Source organism: Drosophila montana, unplaced genomic scaffold, assembly GCF_035044405.1.
Source record: "Drosophila montana isolate Dmon_TW-CO22-7 unplaced genomic scaffold, ASM3504440v1 contig_779_1, whole genome shotgun sequence".
NCBI classification, from domain to species: domain Eukaryota; kingdom Metazoa; phylum Arthropoda; class Insecta; order Diptera; family Drosophilidae; genus Drosophila; species Drosophila montana.
Genome location: NW_026999075.1, coordinates 519,459 through 536,604, shown reverse-complemented (window position 1 = coordinate 536,604; position 17,146 = coordinate 519,459). Strand labels below are relative to the sequence as shown.

Below are 17,146 nucleotides of genomic sequence, written 5' to 3'. Positions count from 1 at the left end.
CGAGAGCAAAACTAAAGCGCGAATATAAATTATTCCAAACTGATATATGTATATATATTTGTATATCGTATACATCATATATTAAGAAATGTAACGTGACGTAAATTATAGTAATGAACGCAAGTGAACTTATGGGTTAGACAATTACTAGGAGACTTTGTGCGCTCCTCTGATGCAATTAGTAGTCAGTGTATATAATTTGCATAACAAATTGCGTTTAGCTACAAAAAGTAGTCAAGTGTATTATCAGAGATCGGACGATGAGTCAGCTTGAATCTTATCTAATGTGACCTTCAAGCTACCCTCGAGATACTCACTCGAGAAAAAAGCCCAGAAAGATCGCAAATATCTGATGAGGCATCTTACGTGCCGTGTGGGACCTAACGTTAATTACCGACTAACGCATTTGTAGTGCATTCGTGGTTACATAGAACGAACCCCCTCGAAAACGATGGCGAACCCGAACCGAACCAAAACCTTTCTACTTAATTTGATTGGAATATGCGCAGGAGGCAGTCGGATGGTCGGGCAGCTGGTTGCTGGATGTTGGGCATGGTCGTTGCGTGTGCCAGTGGGGGGGATGGATTAGCACGCAACAGTGGCTAGTAAAAGTTAACACTCACTATACACCCCCCCCACACTGTTGGCGTCTGTCAGCTGTCTGCTGGTGCTTTGGTTGGCTGATTGTTTCAGACTCAACGGTGGCTGCAAAATGTCAAAAGCGGTGAAAAATGAAGCCACACGGCTTTGATGTTGTCCCGGGGCTGTTGCTCGGCTCGTTGCTGCACCCGGCAGAAACTCAGCAGCAACTCATTCTTGCTGTGCAGGACAACCCTTGGCGTTGGCGTTGGCTTTGGCATTGGCATTAATTTTTCATTGGCGTGCGGCGCCCGGAAGAGCATTGCCGTTGCTTGAACCGACAGCTGGGATAAATCCATAAAACAATTTGAGAAATTAAACAATCAAAAGGCGTTAAGTGTTACTGACTTTTAGCTGGGGGTGTGTTTCGTGTTTCGCCTACATTTCGGGTGTTTCGGTTGTTCTTGTTGCTGTTGCTCACTGTTGTTGCTTACCAGCTGCTGGTGTTTGGGTGCTGTGTTGGCTTTGTTTGTTTACTTGATTAACCCATAACAGACAGACAGACGAACAGTCGTAAGGGAAGCAGCTCCCCGTTTTGGATTCTTGTTACACATCATATCTTTCGAGTTGTTTATGCTTTTACGAATCACACAGAAACACGCGCACCACACATTCTCGAGTAAAGGGTGTGCAAATGTTGTTGTGGTCTCAACTAGCCATTAGAAAGTGTATTACTGTGTACGAGTGGCACCAGAGCAAGGAGTTGGATTTGCAGCTGCAGAGGGCAAGTATTGGCCCGCCCAGCGTTAAGTCAACCCAAAGAAAAAGATATAATAAGTAGTATAAAGAGTACATACAAAAGCCATTACCAAGCACTTGGCGTATTGCTAGATTTCTTTTCTAGCTTATATTTCGCAACTGGTGCTAGCGCGGACCTATTTACCTGGCGTATATTTTGTATTGATTAGTTATTTGTTTGATGCAATTCACGCCGAGCATAGCTCTTAAGTTGTTTGTTTGTATTTCGCAGCTATTTCTAGCGTTCAGCTCTCATACATGCCAAATAATTTACAAAGAAGCAGAATCCTTAATTTTCGCAGCATATAATTCGCAAGCAGTTTTAACGCTGTGCTGTTTAGCGTGCTATTATGATTTGCAGCAGTAAGCTCGCGTCGTCCAACGTGATTTCGTATACATTCCTTGGGGAATTTTACAACACTTGCATTTTAGTGCACTTTTTGCCGCACACCTATATATTGCTATAAATCACCACTTGATTATAATCGCCCACCACATCGCTCTTTTATTGTTTATTTTATTTTCTCCTGACTGCCGCTCATTTTGCCAAATAAACATTTTGAATGATTGTTGTTTTTGCATGTTTTTTTTTGCCATTGGCTCGTTTGCAATTTGTGATTTAAATTCGCAATTGGCCGAGGTCCCAAATTATTAATTAAACTTATTTTCGTCAACTTGTTTTGCAAGCAACATCTTAAATAATTCGTTGACACGCCAGCTAAATAATGTGCTGTGTAATTTTCTTGCCGTCGGGCGAATCTGCAGTCGCCGAGTTGCGACAGAAAATGGTGCTTCAAAGGCCTCACAGCTGACATTGGGGATTTGCTTTACCTGGCAAGTTCAAAGAATGTGCAAGATACAAACAAAATAAAGTATTTGTGCATAAAGTCAAATAAATTAAATAAATAAATTTAGTAAACATTTAATTGGCTAGTTTCGTTTTAAGTTCTCACAATGTATTTCGAAAAGAGTAAATACAAATTGGCTTTCGAATTGATTTAGCTCACTTCAAAAACTAATTGAATCAAAAAGAGCATTCAACAGCTGTTTGGGTTTATAAATATAGTATGTGAAAAATAAGAATTTTTCACTTGAAATCAGGTTCTCGAATTGTTGTAGATCACACAAACATGCTACATTACGCATAAGACCAACTTAAACAAGTGGGATGATAATATCTTTCGAACAATTATCTAAAAGGTGCGAAGTGTCAAAAGGCTTAGCATGCGATCATCGAAAAGTGTCAAAGTGTTGACTCGCACTCGGTCTATTGTTTTTATAACCATTTGACAAGTGTACTAAATGCTATACTAAACGGCTTGACCGATAAGCCCACTTTACCGAATTGGCAATTTTTATTTTTTAGCTGCATCTGCAGATGTGGGTTGAAGGAACCAATAAAAACTATTTGTGGATTGCACAACCATGTGAAAGAAGACAAATTGTGCAATAAATATTACCCACACAAATTGTCTAGAACATTTCTTTCGTGTTTGCTGTATTTATAATTTCTTCTTTTTTTTATCCCATATGACGTAGAGCAAATAAATTCAAACTGACCCGATGCTATTTTTAAAAGTTAGATACGAACACACCGTTCAAAATCCGAAAACATTTGGCACTGTTCATCTAAAAAAAAAAAAGCCCAACAATTTTTCCACTCAAACGTATGCTTAAGAATGAGAATGTTACATTTCCTGTAATAATTTTGTATGTATCCGAATACATACCATTTATACATATCAACCGTAGACTATAGTTTCTCAAGCAACTATTTCGTTTTCTACCCCACTGCTATACATTTTTCGGCATTTTGCGAAACTAACTATTGAAATATACCAACACATAAATAGGATCTCAAGCAATTATAATGCTTTCAGATCACTGGAGTCGGAAAAAACATATTCTTTGAGAAATCAAAGCATATATAAAATTGTAAATAAATAAAGCCAAAGATCACATAAGCTAAATATGCATATTCAAACATTTATAAACAAAATTGTATGTCTTTAGCTCTTAAAATCAACTGTTAAACAAGCCGATTTACCCTGCTTGAGAAGAATATATAATATAAATTTGTAGGCTAGTAGTATCTACGCTAACCCCATTTTTTTAATCTTGTACATTTTTACAGGGTATAACACGGTGGATCAGCCATTAGAAAGTGAGTAAGTGTACACTCCAGGTGATCGAAATTCTGCTGAAAGGCAAACAGCAGCTGGTAAACAGAGACCGCGCAAATATTCCGCAAATATTCTGCACACAGACCACAGACCCGAGTCGGAATAGTTTTAAAAGAAGAATTCTTTCCCAGACGGTGGCAAATAATGCAAGATACCCAAAAGAAAAGTAAACCCGAAAACAAAGGCCACCATAAAAACTCATCGCCATTGACCTTACAGCACCCAAAAACCATGACGCAGACGGCAAAGGTGCCAACAAGCAGAAGACGACGTCATTTGCATAATGGAAATGACTAAAGTCCATAAAAATCAACAACAAAAAATTGTTCGTTTTTTTTTTGGAACGTGTCCAAGTTCTTCTTCTTTTACATACGTTAATTCACAAGTTTTGCCGTTAATAGCAACAGCGTCGGAAAGAGACGAATAGATTGGAGAATACAGACCAAGTTGTCTTATAAGCCACGGCTTTCATGCAGTTTAGCCAGTTTTCAAAGTTCAATAAACCACAAATTAGTTTGTGTGATTTATTTAGTTTTATTTTTTATTTTATTAATTTATTCGTTTTTTGTTTTTTACTTTTTAATAGCTTGTGCTAAAAGAAATTTGTTCGCACTCTGCTTAGGACTTTTATTTTCATGGGTTCTGCGAAATCTTCTTAAATTATTGTGCATATATTGTAAGTGGCACAACCAATTTTCGGGTAAATATTTGCTGTTCGCAGGGTCTCTTTTATACCCTTTGAGAGGGTAATACAATTTGTGAATGAAATATGTAACGCATCGAAAAGACCGTCCCCATCAGGATGAGGAACTCTGTCGATACTAAGTATTATGTCCGTCAAACTATTTTGATGAATATCTAATCAAGTCCCTCTTTAAGTGCAGGCGGTGTTTATGTTTAAGTCTATCGGAACTAACCACCAAAAGAGATCTCTTATCTTCTTTAAAAATTTAGTACTTGTGACAACTTCTATAATACTCCCAATATTTTGCCCTATAGTACTGTCAGTGTATTTAATCTGCAGCATATCGAAGTAAACTCTGTTTCCTTTTTTTTTTGTATTTTCACCAAATTTGGTTGTTATTTATCTTGCGTTTTGCTGATCTTGTCTGCAATATTGTGAGTTTCGCTCCGTGTGAAAGCCATAAAAAATCGAGAAAAAAAGAAGCAAATTTTCAACACTTTTGCGGCCTCAGTCAAAGCCAAAGAAGAAGCTGCAAATTATGTGCCGAGGTGGGAATGGGGAATTATGGAAGCGTTGCACGAATCTTATAAAACACCAGGAAGTTTCAAACCGGTGCTAATAGGACCATCAAATTGTGTGTGCCTCGGCAACGTGTGCTGACGATGGATCTTATAGGCGATGCACCAAACCGAAACGTCTGCCGCATTCGTGTCAGGGGTGGATAAACATGACCAGAACTGGAGCAGCGGAAAGATCTTTGAGCACGCACTCATTATTATTTCGCAAGACAGCGTAATAACATAATTGCCCTAAACAGTCTTTGATGTGCAACAAATAACCGATGATAACTCGAGCAATTGCTGTGCCCCTTATTGTCACCATATGGCACTTTAATCGATCTGATATCGTAAACAGGTCACGCTATGCACACTCTAAGTAAATTGTGTGCTAAACACACATCACTTCAAAAAACAAAAAACTTGCCAGCTTTTCCTATCGAAACTTTAGATAATGCCCTATGACAAATTAGCTGCGGAATTAGACGTTGCGACGCCTAAATAAATGTTTATGGTTAGATTTCTTATCGAAAATGTTTACAGTAACTTTATCAATTGTTTCATTAAAAACATAAAATACAGATAAATGTTATTTTGAATAATTTAAGCACAGGAAGTTGAAGATTTGCTATCGGTGCATCGTTAACATATCGATATATGAACCAAAACGAATGTCTGTTAATAATTAAAAGCTCTCGGAGTGAGTTTTGTTTCATTGCTTTAGCAGTTCGTAATATTTAATTAAGGAACTCAAATCGATTTATCGTTATACCGATCTATCGTTAAAAATGGCAAAATAAATAACGATACATATTTCACTTTAAATATTGCCACTTATATTAAACCTTTTATCGTGAGGACTATAAGACTTATCTTTCCCGTACCCTGTGAAACCTAAGATATAATAAACTTAAGCAAAGAATTGTAACAATACAATGAAGTCAAGCCGCAAAAGGCTTACAAGCACAATATGCAGTACGTATAAAAATTGATAGACATTTTGATTTTTGGTTTCCTTTAAATTTATTATTGAAACAAAACTTAAATACCATTTCCTGCTCGAGTTACCCCCTAACAACAACCACTCTTTGAGGTGGCAATAAAACAAACAGCTGTTATCAGAAAAACAGCTATATAAAGGTCAATGTTATGGGCACACACTCAAGCCCAATCTCCGCCCTATTGCTACACTTAAATTGTACTTACAGAAATGCTATATCAGTTATCAGTGGCCGGGGGACTGTCTATTTTCGTGTTTTCTATGATCAGTTGCTTATAAATATACTATATGTATTTAATCTGCTCTTGACAAGCACTTAACATGGCAACAAACAAGCCGCAATTGTGGCAATATTTAATAAAACACTCAAGTGCTCGAAATATGGATGCACTTGAGAAAAAAAAGAGGCTGAGAAATTATTATTGCCGATATCAGAGTACGGCGAAACGCTTGTCACAGCTGTGCGCATTGGGTTGGGTTGATGGATGCGGCATGGGATGCGTACATAGAGCAAAATTTCCGCCCCCTTTTGCCGCGCGCAGCTGTATTTACTGGGCGTGAGACGAGTTAAATCAGATTAACATACAATACACTTAATAGAGCAGCCGTATTCAATTTGAGTGGTAGGCGGAAACGTGAAGTGGTGGGGCGGCGCCTGATTGCATCACGTTTGCTGTGTTTGTGTTTGTGTTTTTATCTTTTGCGCTACGCTCCTTGAATTCGAGCCATTGTGTCGTCATCAGTCATAAACGTATCGCAAATTATGGCATTAGTGTTGCTTAGCGGGTGTCCACAGTACTGGCTGCACATAAACGGTATGTTATGTCAGTTATGCTGGCTTGAACTTGTCCAGCTGCTTTGCGGCTGAGCTCACTGGCCGCATGGCAATAATAACAATAACAATAACATTAGCATTAACATTTAGTTTAACCATAACCATAACAACCGCAAACAGTCACAGCTGCGCCCTGGCTGATTTAATTGTGCCTTCCGTCATCTAGTAGCAGACATCACAATTTAATTAAGATTCGCTGCATTTGATAGTGAGAGCCGAGATGCAGGCACCAACTATATGTTTATACAACGCATTAGCCAACGAGATATCCACAGATGGCCAGCAGCAGCTTCCATTGTGTCTAGTTGGTATCGACATTAAAGTAAACGTTAAAATTTTATGCACAACTCTAAGCAATGAGACGTCAGCTAAGTTGTTAACTAAGCTCCAAAGCAATTTGTGACAAGGTTTTTGAACTTTAATTAAAAATGAATACAAAAAAGTTAATATAAATAAAACTTCCTTTATATTGGCATTTTCCGGTTAAGAGCTTTTATCTAGTTGGCATGAAGCTAACATATGTTAAGCTTTTACACCCTCATTTAGCAAAGCCATGTCACAAATTGCCAGTGCTTGCCAAGAAATTGTAAAATTTACATTTAAACGTCTATTGTAAGCTTCTTTATAGCCAACACCCATGAAAGGGCTAAATAAAAAGGACAATGGATTTGTAAAAATGTCATGAAATTGTTATTAAAAAGATTTGGCTTACAAATAGTGCACATAAGAGACATACGAGCAAGGCAGGACAAATCTAAATTCACAGCAAGTAAAATGTTTAACAAGCAGTTAAAGGCATTGATGCCAATTAGGGCTAATCTGCTGAGGAAAACATGGAAAAAGAGCTGGATTCTGACAATATGTTAAACAAGCTGCCAACTAGCCAAAAAGATTAAATGGAAAATGCATAGTGTTCACATGAGTTTATGATAAAATAAAGTTTTTGTTAAGCATTTTTAGCAGTTTGTTAAACCAAAACCCAAAACTCAAAACCTAATCAATCAAATCAAATTAAATTGCACAACCTACAGAATACAAAAGAAACACTCGAGAGTTGAGTTCTGAGCACAGTCTGCGGTACCCTAATTTGGACTTCTTTAATTATGTCTGAAACGTTTCGCTTCCCTTTCTCTCTTACTTTTGAAATTTTTCTACACCAATGAGCTCATCGGAAATAAAACCATAAATTTCCAACAGTTTTTTTTTTGTTCATAAATAAGCCTCAAAAGAAATACACTCTGTTGGAAGCCGAGACAAATTGAAAGACCGCCTACGGCGAGGCGAACACAATTATCGCATATATTGTACAATTGATCGTCATTTAATGTTTACTTTCTTTTAGAGCCCCAGCAACGATACAATGAAAATAAACTGTGCCAAATAACAACAGCGACTATATAATAGGGATTTGTGGCGATTTATAGAGGCGGAATCCAATAGACAAGCTCATTATGAACCGAAGGCGACGGAACAGCAAATGCTGCTGTTGCTGCTGCTGGCAAAATGAAAAGTAAAAGTCAAATAGAGCGCAACAAATGCAAAAAGAGCCCAGACAAACGATACTTAGCAACAAAAAAAACCACAGCACCAACTACAACTAATACAATAAAAATAACTACAATGTTACCACAACAACAACGTACACAAAGTTAACGTAAAGCCTGCAAACCGGCTGAGGAAAAAAAATATTTAAAAAAAACACATAAGAAAACCAAATGCGGCAGATATTTGGGCGCGCCGAAGTATTGATGCCCTTGCAAAGAGTGCACGAAATAATGAGAAACAAAATTAAAATTTTGGAATAACTTTGAGGCAAAAAGAGGCTGAAAAGATTCAAGCTATTATAAATGTGCATATCTGTATGAAGAAAAGAAGGAGGTAAAAACAAGAACAATACTTTTGCTGGAGATCGACTAATAGGTAATCTACGTTCAGTAATAATAAAACATATCAAACAAATTTTATATATGTAAATAAATAATATATTATATAACGATGGTATTGAAAATACAAAGATTTTATATTGTTGGAATGTAAATATTAATTGGAAACAATTGTCAAAGAGGCCAAGCAGAAGACAAGAGATTAAAGATAATGTTATAATATAGGGAATAACAAAAGAAAATCAACATTAAAAATAATAAAAAAAAGTACAGAATAATATCATAAGAATTTATAATAAAATGTTTAAAAAAATATATAAATATATTATTTTCACAAAATTCAAGTTTGGTGTGCCTATTGCATGCAACCGATATACCCCGTTTTCGCTATATTAACAGAGTATACCGAAAAACTAGCTGGAGAGAAAACAGAGAGAGAGAGAGGGGGAGAGAGACGCACACACACAATTTACACCTCGTTGTTGTGATGCGAATTGGTTTCCCAAGTGCTGTTTACATGAGTCGCCACGCATAGATCTCAATCTTTGTTATACGGGCACATAAATTATACATACACTATAAATAATTCTCAAATAACGTTCTCAAGGAACGTTCCGAGAAGGCCAACATTTCTTTAAATAAATAAACAAAATAATGTGTTAAACGCATGCAATGCATATTTCAGTTATAAACCCTGTGTTTCTGACCCAGTTGATTGACTCAATTATTCCAACTTGCATGCAGCTCGTAATAGAAATACACAGTCAGGTAGAGTTTCATTCAAGTTGGATAGAAATCCAAAATACGAAAATGGGGTAAAATATAAAAAATAAGACGCAAGCAAATGTTAAAAGCTGATGATATTGCTGTGTCATGCTCTTTCGAGTATTTCTATTTGCATTAAACAACTTTCACTCACATCAAATTCGTATAGCCCCCATCAATTTAATGAGTTTACACTTTATCTCACTTCCATTTCAATTGGTTGTTCACTCCAACAACAACAACAACCACATTAGCGACAATGTCATAATGCCCTTTTGAAAGATAGTGTAAAAAAGCAACTTTCAGCTCGACCCGCATTGGTCTATTCAAACAGCCAACAATGTCGAGTTGCCAACTTTACTGAGAAACGGGCCAGAAAATGTCAGCTAGTGAATGGACTGGCAACAACTACAACTACAACTACAACAACAACAAACTGACACATGCACGTGAGAAACAAACTCATTCATTCCACCAAAAAAAAAAATATTTCCGAAGACAACAACAACAACAAATGTAATAACTTGCTGCATTTCATGACTGTGCCACAAAAAATAAACTTAAAAAAAAAAACAATTACAAAACCCAGTTTGAAGATGCAAATGATAGACTACAAATTACCGCTTGTCTAGCTAAATTTATAAGTGTTTCAAGAACTTGAAGTACGTTCTGCTTGAAATGTTATCGATATAGGTATATCGATATTGTAATCAAATGCTCTAATCGCTTTAATGAAGAGCTACGTATTTTGTATTTTAATGGTATTGAAAGTGTTCTGGCACGATACGTGCCTTGTTATCTGTTGATGATATCGATAATTTAAACGCTTGCTTTACTTTCGATATATTGAAGATTATGTATTTGATATGTTTATCATTTTCTTAAATAATTTGGCAATTAAATAGTTAAGCATGTACAACACAACATGAAGTACGCCGAAATGTTATCGATAGAAGTGTATCGATAAGGTAATCATATAAAAAAAGTTCGGGCACGATAACTACCTTGTTATCTGTTGATGTTATCGATAATTTAACCGCTTGCTTTACTTTCGATATATTTAAGATTATGTATTTGAAATGCTTATGAATTTCATATGACTCCATATAATGGATAAGTCGCAATATCAAAACGTTTGGTAATTAAATTGTTAAGCTATTTAAATGCTCAAATAAAAGCCGGCCCTTCTTCTGCTTAGTTACCTTCCGGATTTAGTTAATAATAAGAGATTAACGCTCGTTGAACGCCACCTGGTAGCCGCTTACCTAAGCACCCCCGCAGCACAGTAAGCCTCCTGCGTTTTTTATTGAATAAAGCAACCCTCCTCAATTCAATTACGTCAACAAACATCTTTTAGTGACTGTTGGTCTGTTGCTAATAGCAGCGTGGAAAATGGGTTGCAAATGTGCTCAATGACATTCACAGGTAAATAAAAGAAAATTGCAAAATAATATTGTGCCGGAAAGCCTTAAAACGTGTACCCCAAACAAACAACAAATAAAATAAAAATACAAAGAAATAGTGAAAATTTTGCTGTGGTAATTTTGTTGCTGTTGTTGTTGTTGTTGTTGCTGCTGTTAGTTGGTTGGCTGCTTCTATTTTGTTATCGAAAGTAAACAAAGGAGCACAAATCGAACAGAAATTGGAACAAACTTTATAATAACGTAATCGAGCATTAAATAACAACAACACGTGAGTGCGTGCGATTGCGTGTGTGTGTTTGTATGCGGGTGTTAAGAGTGTTCTAGACAGGCATGAGAATAGAGTAGAATCAGTTTCAGGTATTAACCCCCGACGACCAGACGCACAAAAGGAGGCCAAGCAGGCAAAGCGGCACGTACGCCTGGATTGCAAACGTTCCCCCTGCAAATAATATATGTACACTCAGAAAAAATCCCTGTTCTTCATTCTGGTTTGAGCAGGAAAAAATTCAGTAGACATTGTCTTACAATTTTTATTTTATTTCGATTTTCAATAGTACTTTCATGTGTGAAATAAGCGTGGAACTTTTTTAAGGAAATTTCTAAGATCGGGTTAATAGAACTAAGCATAAATAAACCATTTTAATTGCAATCCATATTCAAATCTTAGATAAATGCATTTCACAAGTATAAAAAAGTAATTGAAACACGAAATGCTAATTTCGATTCTGCTTTCAACATTTGTCGAAAATTGACCACAAAATTGTTGGGCTTTTCTCTGAGTGGAGGATATGCGAAGTACCTTGGATAATTCTTATGTGCGCATAGTGCTGGATCGGATCGGTATTAATGCGCTGGCGATTCGGTTTGCGCTTCTGTTTCTGCCACCTCATTGAAAGCCCTCACAAATTGCATTCAAAGACCAAAGACCCCATCCTCTATCTCACGTAGTCAGGCTCCTGTCAGGGATTTGCATTATTTTATTATATTTCTTTTCTTTTGTTGTTTGTTTCCTGTACATATTTTACAGTTCCTGGGCACGTGTGGCATATTGTTTGCTTTATTGTTGCCGCCCGCTTTAATTAGCCACGCCGAAGTTTCGGCTAAAGGTAAAAACAAAATGCCATGGGGGAGAAGAAAGGTGAGTGGGGTGGGGTGGGTGGTGTTTCTCTCGCTGCTGTCGATTGATTAGCATTGCTAACAGAATCGTTGGGCCTGATAACGCCATCAAAGCAAAGTTGTTGTTTACAAGAAACGATTTGGAAATCAAATTAGAAAACGGTACTCGCTGAATAACGAGACTTACAAATGGGATTTTTTAGTAGAATCGCTGCAGCTGCTGAAAGAAACTCGATTCACGTTTCTGAATAAATATCACAAGAGTTTTGTGAACCGGTCGAGAACTCTTAATATTAGTGTAACTCCCGCTATTGATTTATATTCGTTTTTTAGATTTATTATAGATCAGGAAAAGAATTTAATTATATTTTGCTTATCACATATTCGCAATTGTGATCAAGAAATATATTTAAAGTCAGTTTAGCTGTAATTGAGTAATTTTTTCAAGATAGTTTCCCGATCATTCGCCTTAAAAAATGCAGAGCATATCCAGCAGAGTTATTTAGCACTTCTCCTGTGTTATTTTATTTACTTTCACAGCTTTTTCCATTCACACCTAAATACATTTTGTGCCTGTTGTTTATATTTCACAACTGCAAGCCAAAGCAAACAGCTGTTCGTAAGTGGGAATACCTCTATTATATTATACTAGAAAGTTGCAGAATGTGCGTTGCGAATTGTTTGATGTTTAAATTAAGCAATTGCATTTGTCTGTGCGATGTTATAATCGAATCTACTTAATCGTGTTATTTGGTAGTTGTATTATTTATGAAATATTTTGTTTCTATTATTTACCAATTATTTACAACGTTTACGCAATGTCAAATAGAATTACCACATGAAGCTGAAAACCGCTGATAAGACCAGAATTTTATATATAAATAGATTCAATCCTTATCTCGATCTATATACTCAATCGTACATACGCCCTATGTATGTAAGGCCCCAAGACATTTCACCTTTCGTTATCATTGCATAGGCCACAATAAAAAGAAAAACTAAATAGAACAACAAGCAACATACTTTATAAATTAAATTAACGTGGCTCGTATTTCAATAAGCATTAAATTTATGCAATACGCATTGCTCTAGATATAACTAACCATATTGTATATAAAGAAATGCAAGCCAAACTATATGTGGAAGCTGAATAAAAATCACATAAATGTTGTGGCAATTAAAAGATTAGACAACGCTACGGTGAATGCCTTATCAGATGAATAAACAAAAAAATACATCCATAGGTATTTAATCATTTGCGGAGTGAATACTCAATAAACAAACTAGTGATGTGTAGAAACGGCAAATAGTAAATAAGAAGAGAAGATTAGATACCCTTGCAGACATACATACATATGGCTGATGCTTATAAAATCAAAATCAAGCTCAAATATGATAAGTGATCTGCTCCGCTTGTCTTCAAAATATGCACTACCCGCAGCCAAGATTCGTGGAAAACTCTTTCCAATTGGACTTTATGGGCTCTCTAACAGGGTATACAAATTGAATTTTATTGGAATTAACACATAAGAGCGTGCTTCATTAATAAATTTTACAATATATTAGCCCCAGTTCAAATATACGACTATACAAATCGCATTTAGTTTACAACGATTTCAAGATCACGTGTTTTTAGTATTATGATCACGCGCCCATCTCTAGACAAACACAAAACAAGGCGAATTGTTTACCAAATATATATATTTTTTTCTAACTAAATTGGATTAGGCGATAAGAGGTGTGTGTGTGTGGGGTAGATAACATTTAGGTAAAGCTTTCCTTCCTTTTATGGCGAAGTCAAGGTATAGGCAATGACCCAGAAACTGCAGCGCCGCACTTGCAGCCAGAATGAATCTTGTAATTTTCTTTCGGTTAATTTTCATTATCAGCGAGAAGCGCAAGCAAAGCATAGGAAAATACACAGAGGGGCATTGAACATTGATTAATTTCAATTATGTTTACAATTATATATATAGATATATATATATATATATAGTGTGTGTGTGTTTAGAATTTGTTGGTGCAGCTGACAGATAAGGTATTACGATTGTTCGATTGGATTTTCACCATTCGCCGTGTGGTTTATAGTGAGTCAATTAGCTAGTTGAAATATGACAGCACTTAGCGCAGCTCTTAACTGTTTGGGCAGATTTCACAATTTCTTTAAAACCCGTTAACGGCAATGTACGGAACAATTAAGACTTATATCGTTAAATTGCTATAACAATTAATTTCCAGCATTGCCCGCTAATCAACAATATAAATATGCGTCGCACGTATGTATAAACGTTACAGCGAAATGCAACAATTCAATTTGTATGCGAAGCTGCGAGTGTTGAGTGCAATGTAAGTGAGTGGGATCGAGAGAGAGCGTGAGTGAGAGAGAGCGCGAGGAAATGAGCATGGCTCTCAAAAAAGAGCAGAACCTTTCAATGGGTCACACTCAAACATCATAGTGAAATTGAGTGAAAATAAGAACACGAGTAGCACCGAAACCCGGGAACAACGGTAACCAATGGGACCCACACACTAATACACACTGCCGCATCGCAATTAGCGTGAACCAAATTAAAGAGCGCTTTCTAATGATTGATCCCATACAGTAAACTGTCAAATGACACTCGAGCACATGTGCGAGCGATTTCCGTATACGTGTGCCCACAATCATCAGCATTGAGTGAACATCGTAATATGGTATGTAAATAAATGTATAGCGCACTTTTTTTGCTCGCGATCGTCGAGCAAGGAATTCGAACCCGGATTCTTGTTTTACAATGGCCTTAGATACTTAGACTTATGTATAAAACTTTAGACAAAATGTATGAATTGAAAAAGCTATATTTAAAATAAAATAATTTGCTACAGAAAATGAAACTGTTTTGAAAACCGTTTAAATAAAACTTCCCAGTTGAAGGTTTTTCGATTTTAATTATCTTCAAACGAACATTGACTTTCCTTTACGTATTTTATTTTTTATTGTATTTAATTATATATTTCTTTTTGTCGAAATATCTTAAGCTGCGCATGCAACACACACACACACACTCAAATATTTCATTGAAGATCCGTCTTATTATCCGCCCCTTTCACTTTTCACACAGGTACATCAGGTATATACATATGTCTACCTTGGAAATAGCTATTGGAGAGAATTCGTTGAATGTACTGAAAATGCAAATGAATTTGTAACGTGTAATCTCACGTCTCAGTTGGACTCATTTCGTTTTTCTTCTCACACAAATATATATATATAAATATATGAGCGTATATAGACACATTATGCGAATAATCATAAATAATGAAAAATAATTACAAGCAAAATTGTATTAAAAACCAAACGCGCGACTTAAGGTCAAACAGTTTTTCATGCAACACCTTGAGCTGCGGCCAGACATACACACACACACAGACATACTTCACAAAAATCCACACACACCGCGGGTCCAAATCATTTAAGCAATGCGGGTTTCAAAAGGCGAGGCCAGAGGGGGGTTCTCTCACCCGCCCTCCCAAGGAAACCGGTTGTAGCCATGCCTTGCCATTGCTTGTCGTCGAGCCCCCCGCGTTATTGGTAATGAGTATGAATAATTGTTGCCACAACCAAAGCCCGATCTCAGCCATAATATTGTACATACATATATTTATATTTATATAGAGGGGGTGCCTCTATATGGCTGAAGAACTTTACGCTGCAATGGGGACTAAGGCCATGTCGCAATCGCAGTAGCTTTAATTGACCGGAAACTAACGCGGACTCGACTCCATATACCATGGATTTGACTCCCTATTTCTTTTAGGGTGTTGAACACGTGTGCACAGTGGCACAGCAAAAGCTCAGGTTGCGCTGTGCGTGTTTATGGCACACATTGGAAGAGGACGGGACCGGCGGTAGGGAGGAGAAATGCTTGGCACGCGATAAGGCCCTAAAGTTAAGAATAACAAATACGTGAAGACCAGGTGAAGCACAAAAAATAAGTAAGTATCCCTTAATGATGCCTGCTCGACTATAAGATACCCCACAGTCCAAATATAAACATACTTATGCAGTAGGAGGCGCACCTTGAGGAAGAGCTCGTCCTTCTTTCCCATATAATCGAAATTTAAGTATTTAAAGATTCTTGATATATATTGGCTATATAATAATATCCGAGGTATGCTTAGAAGTCGCTGCCGGAAGATCTGAACCTTTAACACAAATTTATATACAGACTGTATTACTTATTCCTTGGTTTCGCAAATGCTTCTTTTCTGCATGTTACAATTGTTCCATAAAAACCATTTTACCCGTTTATTAGCATTTTAAATGGGTATTAGAATGTGGTCAACTCTCTGGCTAAAGTTCGAGTACACTATGATCAGGGCTAAGAGCTTAAATTAAGGATATTCTGAGTGGGTAAGAACTAAAAACTGTTAAATGATATCTTGAATAAAAGGTTCAATTAGGGCTTTAATGATAATAAAAAGTTGTTCTTGGCTTAGCTGTTAATGTGGTTATTTTTAACGGTGGTTACGAGTTGGTTTAACCTTAATTGCATTGCATGTCGCAATTACGAATTATGAAATATGTTATAATTGAGATATCACACATCATCAACTAACGGGCACAAAGTCAACATCATTATCTATTGTAAGGACAAGAATGGAAAACTAATGAAATCAGGGAGATGTTAATTCAATTTAGTTACTAGCACATCAACTAGGGAAGAGAGAACACAACAAACGACAAATACGAATACGAATAAGAAATGGAGACAACAACAAGCTAACAAAATGAATGCTGGCTGGCAGACAGCCACGAATGAAAAAGGCACGTCAAAGGCAGTCAGTCAAATCCCTCATCCAGTCGCACACACACATATGTATGCATGCCCACATACATGTATTCATTGGTTCGTGCCGAGTCAGTCACAATGTGCGGCATATAAATCACATTAAAAATTAAACAGATCAGAGCGAGAGAGAGAGAGTGAAAGAGAGAGAGATGGATGAGCGGGCGACGGCAAACAACAGCATACAGTTTTAGCCGATGTATCAAAATGCAGCGCAGGCACAAAACACACACACACACGCAGAAACACTCACACAGATGCATTCATAAACAATACATGACAGGCGGAAAGTTTTTAAAAGCATGGCTTTCAAAACAATGTACAGCTTAAAGTGAGCGGCCTGAAAACTAAGAATTGGTTTTTGCTCTTATTGCTCTTATTTCAAATGCAATTGCGACTGCTTCTCGCTCAGCTTTGAAAGCTCTTAATTGCGTTCATTTACAGTTAGCAACTAAATTTGAAATGAGAGTGAGCTTGTTTTGTTGCAACAGG

At 36.7% G+C, this 17,146-nt stretch overlaps 1 protein-coding gene across 1 annotated transcript in view; it reads right to left on the bottom strand.

The window, feature by feature from the left end:
• Positions 1-17,146, bottom strand: part of mld (molting defective) — a 35,182-nt gene that overhangs the window by 15,392 nt on the left and 2,644 nt on the right. The gene's annotated exons all lie outside the window — the stretch shown is intronic.